The sequence below is a fragment of the Sciurus carolinensis genome, chromosome 6 (assembly GCF_902686445.1).
Source record: "Sciurus carolinensis chromosome 6, mSciCar1.2, whole genome shotgun sequence".
Classification (NCBI taxonomy): Eukaryota; Metazoa; Chordata; class Mammalia; order Rodentia; family Sciuridae; genus Sciurus; species Sciurus carolinensis.
Genome location: NC_062218.1, coordinates 39,713,058 through 39,720,826, shown reverse-complemented (window position 1 = coordinate 39,720,826; position 7,769 = coordinate 39,713,058). Strand labels below are relative to the sequence as shown.

At 40.2% G+C, this 7,769-nt stretch overlaps 1 pseudogene; it reads left to right on the top strand.

The window, feature by feature from the left end:
• The first annotated feature begins 5,051 nt into the window (after positions 1-5,051).
• LOC124987355 (elongation factor 1-alpha 1-like) lies at positions 5,052-6,461 on the top strand (annotated as a pseudogene).
• The last annotated feature ends 1,308 nt before the right edge of the window (positions 6,462-7,769 follow it).

Sequence of the window (7,769 nt, the reverse complement as noted above, 5' to 3'; positions counted from 1 at the left end):
GCATTTGCTCTTTCATCTCCTCATTAGCTTCCCTGATCGTTTTAATTACGTACATTCTGAACTCCCTTTCTGACATTTCTTCTGCTGTGCTGTCATTGGGTTTTATTGATGTAGTATCTAGGTTTGTTTGGGACATTTTCTTCCCTTGTTTTCTCATATTGGTCAGTTGTCAGTGGGACCCTGAGATATTGCAGTTTTCCGCTACTGGCTTATAGTGTTCCGGTAGATTTCCAGTGTATCACCTCCCAGCCTTCAGTAGCCTGATGTCTTGGAGGAATCTGATAAAGCAGCTCATCCGAAGAAAACTGCCCCTAGCCCCCTACTGGTTCCACGGTTTGGAACTGGCTCTGTGCGGAAATGCTCTCACTGTGGGCCTGCGCCGTGCAGCTGGCCGTGTGGGAAGAGCCCACTGCCGGAGTGTGGAAGGCTACCTTGTGAAGACTCTAGCTGCCCTGCCCGGCTCCAATAAGCCACCTCTATCTGGGCCTGCCACCCGGGCCGAGCTTTACTCAGTGGGCAGACTCATCCGTGGCTCTATTTCAGTCCGAGTCTCTCAATGCCTCCCCTTCTTAACTCCAGGGTTCTGGAGCGACTGGGGGTGCAGTCTCCCTCTAGGCCGCCATCTTGGATCGCCCCGTGAAGAGAGCCTGCAGCCGGAGTGGGCAGAGCCACCTGAAGAGGTCTCTGGCTGCCCTGCCCTAATCCCAGAGGCTGTTTGCGGATCGCGGCTCTCCGCTGGTTCATTGCTGGAGTACGCTGCGCTGCAGGGGCTCCGGGACTCGGAGCTTGTTCTGGTCAGAAAGGCTCTCACTAGCGGGCCAGTTCCGTTCCGAGAACCTGGAGAAGCTGGCTGTGTGGGCGGGGCCCACCGCCGGAGTGCGCAGGGCTGCCTGTGAATGACTCTAGCTGCCCTGCCCGGCTCCAATAAGCCACCTCTATCTGGGCTTGCCACCCGGGCCAAGCTTTACCCAGTGGGCAGACTCAGCCGTGGCTCTATTTCAGTCCGAGTCTCTCAATGCCTCCCCTTCTTACCTCCTGGGTTCTGGAGCGACTGGGGGTGCAGTCTCCCTCTAGGCCGCCATCTTGGATACTGGCTGTGATATTCTAGGAAATCTCTTTTTTAAAGCTTTTTCTTTTCACTTCTATTTAATTCATGTAACCATTCCTTTTAAAAACTACCTGCCAAGTAAATAGTGGATATTCACTACATTACTGTAGAAGTTGGTTAAACAACTTTCATTTGGGAGTATTGCTATCATTGTATGATTTAACCATTTAAAATTTTACAATACTTCAACATATTATATACTTTAAGCATCTAATTATTTTGAACCCTAACACAATCATGTTATTGGTTGGACAGGAATATTTATTTCTATGTTCTAAAAGGCGGGGGTGAATCATGCACTGGTAACTCACTTGCCAAAGTTTACACAGCCAATGTGACAGTAAGGGCCATCACCTTGGCACCTGGCTTCTATTTCTACTAAATAGTAGATCAGATGAAGTTTTTTTTTTTTTTTTTTTTTTTCCCCCTGAACATTTAGCATTAATGTTTAAGTTAATGGATATTGTTTTCAAGATGAGGTTTAATTTTTAGAAACTCAGTTTGGTTATGTGTGAGACCCTGGGATGGAGCCCGGCACTGCGAAATGAAACAAACAAAACAAAACAAAACAATACAAAACTTTATGCCAAAAATACAAAGAACCCAATCAATAAATGGACCAAGGAACTGGACAGACACTTTACAGAAGAAGACATACAGGTGATTAATAAATATATGAAAAAGTGTTCAACATCTCTAGTAATTAGAGAAATGCAAATTAAAACAACTCTAAGATTTCATCTTACTCCAATTAGAATGGCTATTATCAAGAACACAATAATAGATGTTGGCATGGATGTGGGGAAAAAGGCACACTTTTACATTGCTGGTGGAATTGCAAATTGGTACAGCCACTCTGGAAAGCAGTGTGGAGAATCCTCAGAAACTTGGAATGGACCCACCTTTTGACCCAGTTATCCCACTCCTTGGTTTATACCCAAAGGACTTAAAATCAGCATACGACAGTAATGCAGCCACATCAATGTTTATAGCAGCTCAATTCACAATAGCTAGATTGTGGAAACAACCTAGATGCCCTTCAGCAGAGGAATGGATAAAGAAACTGTGGTATATATTCACTATTCAACTATAAAGAAAAATAATATTATGGCACTTGCAGGTAAATGGATGGAGTTGGAGAATATCATGCTAAGCGAAATAAGCCAATCCCAAAAAACCAAAGACCAAATGTTTTCCCTGATAAGTGAATCATGATATATAATGGGGGTGGGGGGTGGGGAGTGAGAGAAGAATATAGGAACTTTATGTAGAAGGAAATGGGGGTATGAAAAATGGTGGAATGAGACAGACATCATTACCCTATGTAAATGTATGATTACACAAATGGTATGAATCTACATCATATACAACCATAGAAATGAAATGATTTACTCCATTTGTGTACAATGAATCAAAATGCAGTCCGTAAAAAATAAAAAAAAATAATTAAAACATTACATAACAAAACAAAACAAAGCCAAACCAAAACTCTAAAAGAGAGAAAAAACAAAACAAAACAAAAAAAGCTGAATTTGGTTTGAAATGATTTTTTACTTAGAAATGATTTTAGTTTAAAGCCCATTGATGATTAATTGATAGCAAAGTTGTTTTCCCAGTAGATACATTTTTGCAGTAAATTCAAAAGCTCAGCATACTAAAATTGTGTTTATTTTCCAGTCTGCTTTTATTTAAACAGTTGCATGGTTCTTATTACTTCTCAAAAATTTTTGCTTCTTACTGTTAAAATCTCAGGACCATTGTTTTGTAATAAAATGAGAATAGAAAGACTCATATCTTAAATCATGCAACAATCTCCTTATTTAATTCCACCTCCTAGGTACTTGGGTCAGTGACATGATTGTAGCAATGTCCCTATCAAAATTTTTATTGCATGTAGAGATTCCAATCTGAAAGGGACGTATTTATGTGTGGCTTCCTTTTTTTCAATTCTCATCTGTGCTTCATATTTAGCTCTTTATTCTCAGACTACTTCCTTTCTCATCCTTCCTGCTTTAATACCCCATCCTCATCACAGAGAAATGCTTTCTCTAGGGCTGCCTGTAGGTTTCCAGGTTGTGCTGGCCATGGGGAAGTACTGGTGGAAGGTCTAGAGTTACCAAGCTGTTTTTTTTGCTATCTCCCTCTGCCTAAGCAGAGCCTCCATGCAGTTACTGAGTTCTATCTTGGTTCTAGTGCCAGATAGGTCCTCCTCCCTGCTTGTTCAGTTTTCCATCTTGTTATGGACCAAACGTGTGTGCGTGTCTTCAAAACTCATATTTTGAAACTCTAATCCCCAATGTGATAGTATTTGGGGTGAGAACTTGGGGAAGTAATTAGATCATGAGAATGGAGCCCTTATGAAGAGATTAGTACCTTCATAAGAGTCAGGAAAGCCTCTCTGTCTTTTTCTTTCTCTCTTCTGCACATGAATTTGCTACTGGAAAAAAGAATTTCTGCAAACCAGGAAGAGGACACTCACCAGAATCTGGCCATGCAGAAACCCTGATATTGGACTTCCCAGCCCCTAGAACTATAATAAATTATTTTCTTATTTTTAAAAGCCATCCAGTGTGTGATGTTTTGTAACAGCAGATCAAACTGACTAAGACACAACACAACCCAGACTTCTGACCTCAATGACACTCTACCTTCCTAGCCCTGGGAATAACAGGGGCTTTTGAGGCTGCTGACTTAGGCTGCCTCATCTGTGTCGTCAGTTTCTCACCCAGTAAGACCTCATTTATAAGACCTAGGGAGCTCACTGTGTGGAAGATGACTGAGCCAGCATTCTATTTAGTCTCGCTGTGGAAACTGATGTGTTAGCTCACTTTCTCATCATTTTTATCCTTTGTCTTTTTAAACTGTTTTCTGGTTTGCATCCCAATGTATCTATTTTTTCATGAATTATACTTTTGGTGATATACCTGAACTCATCACCAGACCCAAGTTTACACAGATTTCCTCTTGCATTTTCTCCTAGAAGTTTTATAAGTTTTGATTTTGCATTAGGTCTGTGATCTGTTCAGATTTATGTTGTGTATGAGTGTGTAAGGTATAGGTCTTTGTTTTTTATTTATTTATTTTTGCACATGGACATTCAGTTGTTTCATTTATCAAAAAATTTATATATATTTTTTCACTGAAATTCCTTAGCATCTTTGTAAAACTCAGTTCAAGATAGTTGTGGATGGTGATTTCTGGGTACTTTTCTGTTCCATTGATTTATTTGTCTTTCTTGGGAGTTGATGGTGAGTTCCTGGTAAGTGCCATTGAGTTCTTTTCGGTTCTGTATGTCTTTCCTTAGAAATGAGTCCATTATTTTAGTCAGTGCAATTTTCCTAGCTAAATACCACTCTATTTCTTTATAAGTCTTTCAATAGCTATTTGGACATTTGTGGGCCATTCATATTAATTTACTTTCTAGATTTTATGTTTTTAAGGAACAAGGGATTGAACCCAGGAGCAGTCTACCTCTAATCCATATCCCCAGCCATTTTTATTTTTCTTTATTTTTTTTTATTTTGGAGAAGAGTCTCACTAAGTTACTGAGACTGGTCTTGAACTTGTGATCTGCCAGTTTCAGCCTTTTGAGTCACTAGACTGTAGCCGACCCCATTGTACCCATTCTTCCCTCTCTTTCCATTTGACCTTATTTAATTTAACTTTGCTTGCTCTTTTGTACTCTGGAATCAGCTATCACTTACATATGCCAGATCTGAGTTCTACCTTTTTCTTTAGTTTCATTTCCAACCCCACTAAAATTCATTTTGAGATAACTTTGACTCCTTGTGTAAAAAATGAATCTCACAATTTTTCCCCCAAACCCACTTCTCTACTTGCTTTTCCCATTTAGTTCATGGTATCAAAATCCAAACCATTCTTTGCAACAAGTTTGCTGCCAGAACACAGGTGTCGTGAAAACTACCACTAAATCAAAGCCAAAATGAGAAAGGAAAAGACTCGTGTCAACATTGTTGTCATCGGACACATAGATTCAAGCAAGTCCACCACTACTGGTCACCTGATCTACAAATGTGGTGGAATTGACAAAAGAAACATTGAAAAATTTGAGAAGGGAGCTGCTGAGATGGGAAAGGGCTCCGCTGAACATGCCTGGGTCTTGGGTAAACTGAAAGCTGAGCGTGAGTGTGGTATCACCATTGACATCTCCCAGGGAAATTTGAGACCAACAAGTATTATGTGACCATCGTTGATGCCCCAGGACACAGAGACTTTATCGAAAACATGATTACAGGCACATCTCAGGCTGACCGTGCTATCCTGATTGTCGCTGCTGGTGTTGATGAATTTGAAGCTGGTGTCTCCAAGCATGGGCAGACCTGTGAGCATGTCCTTCTGGCTTACACACTGGGTGTGAAACAACTAATTATTGGTGTTAACAAAATGAATTCCACTGAGCCACCCTACACTCAGAAGAAATATGAGGAAATTGCTAAGGAAGCATCTACATTAAGAAAATTGTCTACAATCCTGGCACAGTAGCATCTGTGCCAATTTGTAGTTGGAATGGTGACAACATGTTGGAGCCAAGTACTAATATACCTGGGTTCAAGATAGAAAGTCACCTGTAAAGATGGCAGTGCCAGTGGGACCACACTGCTTGAAGCTTTAGTTTGCATCCTGCCACCAACTCGTCCAACGGACAAACCTTTGCATCTGCCCCTCCAGGATGTCTACAAAATTGATGGTATTGGTACTGTCCCTGTGGGCAGTGAGGACTGGAGTTCTCAAGCCTGACAAGGTGGTCACCTTTGCTCCAGTCAATGTCAAACAACTGAAGTAGTCTGTTGAAGTGCACCATGACGCTCGGAGTAAAGCTCTTCCTGGAGACAATGTGGGCTTCAGTGTCAAGAACGTGTCTGTCAAAGATATTTGTCGGGGCAATGTTGCTGGTGACAGCAAAAATGACCCACCTATGGAAGCGGCTGGTTTCACTGCTCAGGTGATTATCCCAAACCATCCATGTCAATCAGTGCTGGCTACGCCCCTGTACTGAATTGTCAGGCAGCTCTCATTGCTTGCAAGTGTGCTGAGCTGAAAGATAAGATTGATCACCGTTCTGGTAAGAAGCTGGAAGATGGTCCTGAATTCTTGAAGTCTGGTGATGCTGCTATCGTTGATATGGCTCCAGGAAAGCCCACATGTACTGAGAACTTCTCTAACTATCCTCTGGGTCATTTTGCTTTTTGTGATATAAGGCAGACAGTTGCTGTGGGTGTCGTCAAAGCAGTGGACAAGAAGGCTGCTGGAGCTGGCAAGGGCACCAAGTCTGCCCAGAAAGCTCAGAAGGCTAAATGAATGTTACCCCTAACACCTGCCACCCCAGTCTCAATCGGTGGTGGGATAATGGTCTCAGAACTGTTTGTCTCAGTTGTCCATTTAGGTTTAATAAGTAAAAGACTGGTTAATGATAACAAGTCATATATAAAGCCTTCAGAAGGAAAGGAGAATATTTTGCAAACCATTTGTATTTTTGTGTGTGGCAGTTTTAAGTTATTCGTTTTAAAAATCAGTACTTTTTAATGGAAACAACTTGACCAAAAATCTGTCACAGAATTTTGAGACCCTTTAAAACTAAAGTTTAATGAGAAAAAAAAAATCCAAAATATTATCGGTAAATGGCAATCTTGGTAACATCTCTACTCCTTTGATTCCATTCCTGATTGTTTCGTAAGACCATTTGTTAATATATGTTGACGTGACTTGGCTTTTCTGTCTCCTTTCCACTCTACCTCAGGCTTCCCACAACCATCCCAGATCCAGGCACTCTGTTTATCTTCTTTTCTGTGCCACATTACTCTTTAGACCCCAGAGGAAGGCATGGTGCTAGAGTAGAGTGGGGCCATGCTATTTCCTCTCCTCACTTTCTTGTATGGTATTCTCTATAGATTTATACTGGAGAACTCAAAATTGTCTTTAAGTTGAGCCAAACTTCTTATGATTGTATAGGGAAGAATTTCAGTTTTTTCTGAACTGTGAGACTTTAAAGTCTAGCTATTTTATTTTGTCTGATTGTGACTTAAGGCAAGCAGGGAGTCAGAGACTGGGGCCTTTTAACATAACACATTTAATAACTTTGATAAATGGATAAAGGAATAAAATGTAAATAAACAAGCAAAAATGCTCATCCTTCTTGGTAAGAGAAGCACTTAGCACAGTTCTGAAATTTATTTTTTGTTGTATTCTTTTTCACTCTCCCTTCATTGTGAAGGCAGATGATTTTTACGCTTCATATCTTTATTTTTGATGTACCCAGATATACCTTGACTTTGTGAGTTAAAAGGTTAAAGGTAATTTTTATAATAGTTTTTAATAAGAGTACCATTTAAGAGTCTTAATTAATCACAAACTTGTTGACAAAGTAAATAGAGTCCAGTGCTGCTGGTTTTTCTTTCAATCCTATTTGTCTGATTTAATTTTTCTCAAATAATATACAAGTATATTTCTATTATATAATATTTAAGCATTGTGTGAATATGTAAATAAAATTTGAAAATTTCCCCTCATGTTATACTCCTTATTAAAGTTGATCTTAGAAATAAATCTAACGGATAAATCCGGTGGGGAGAACATCTAACATATCTGGATGTTCGTAAAATGCAGCATCTCAATCAGTAACTACGGGCGATCTGCTTTGTTC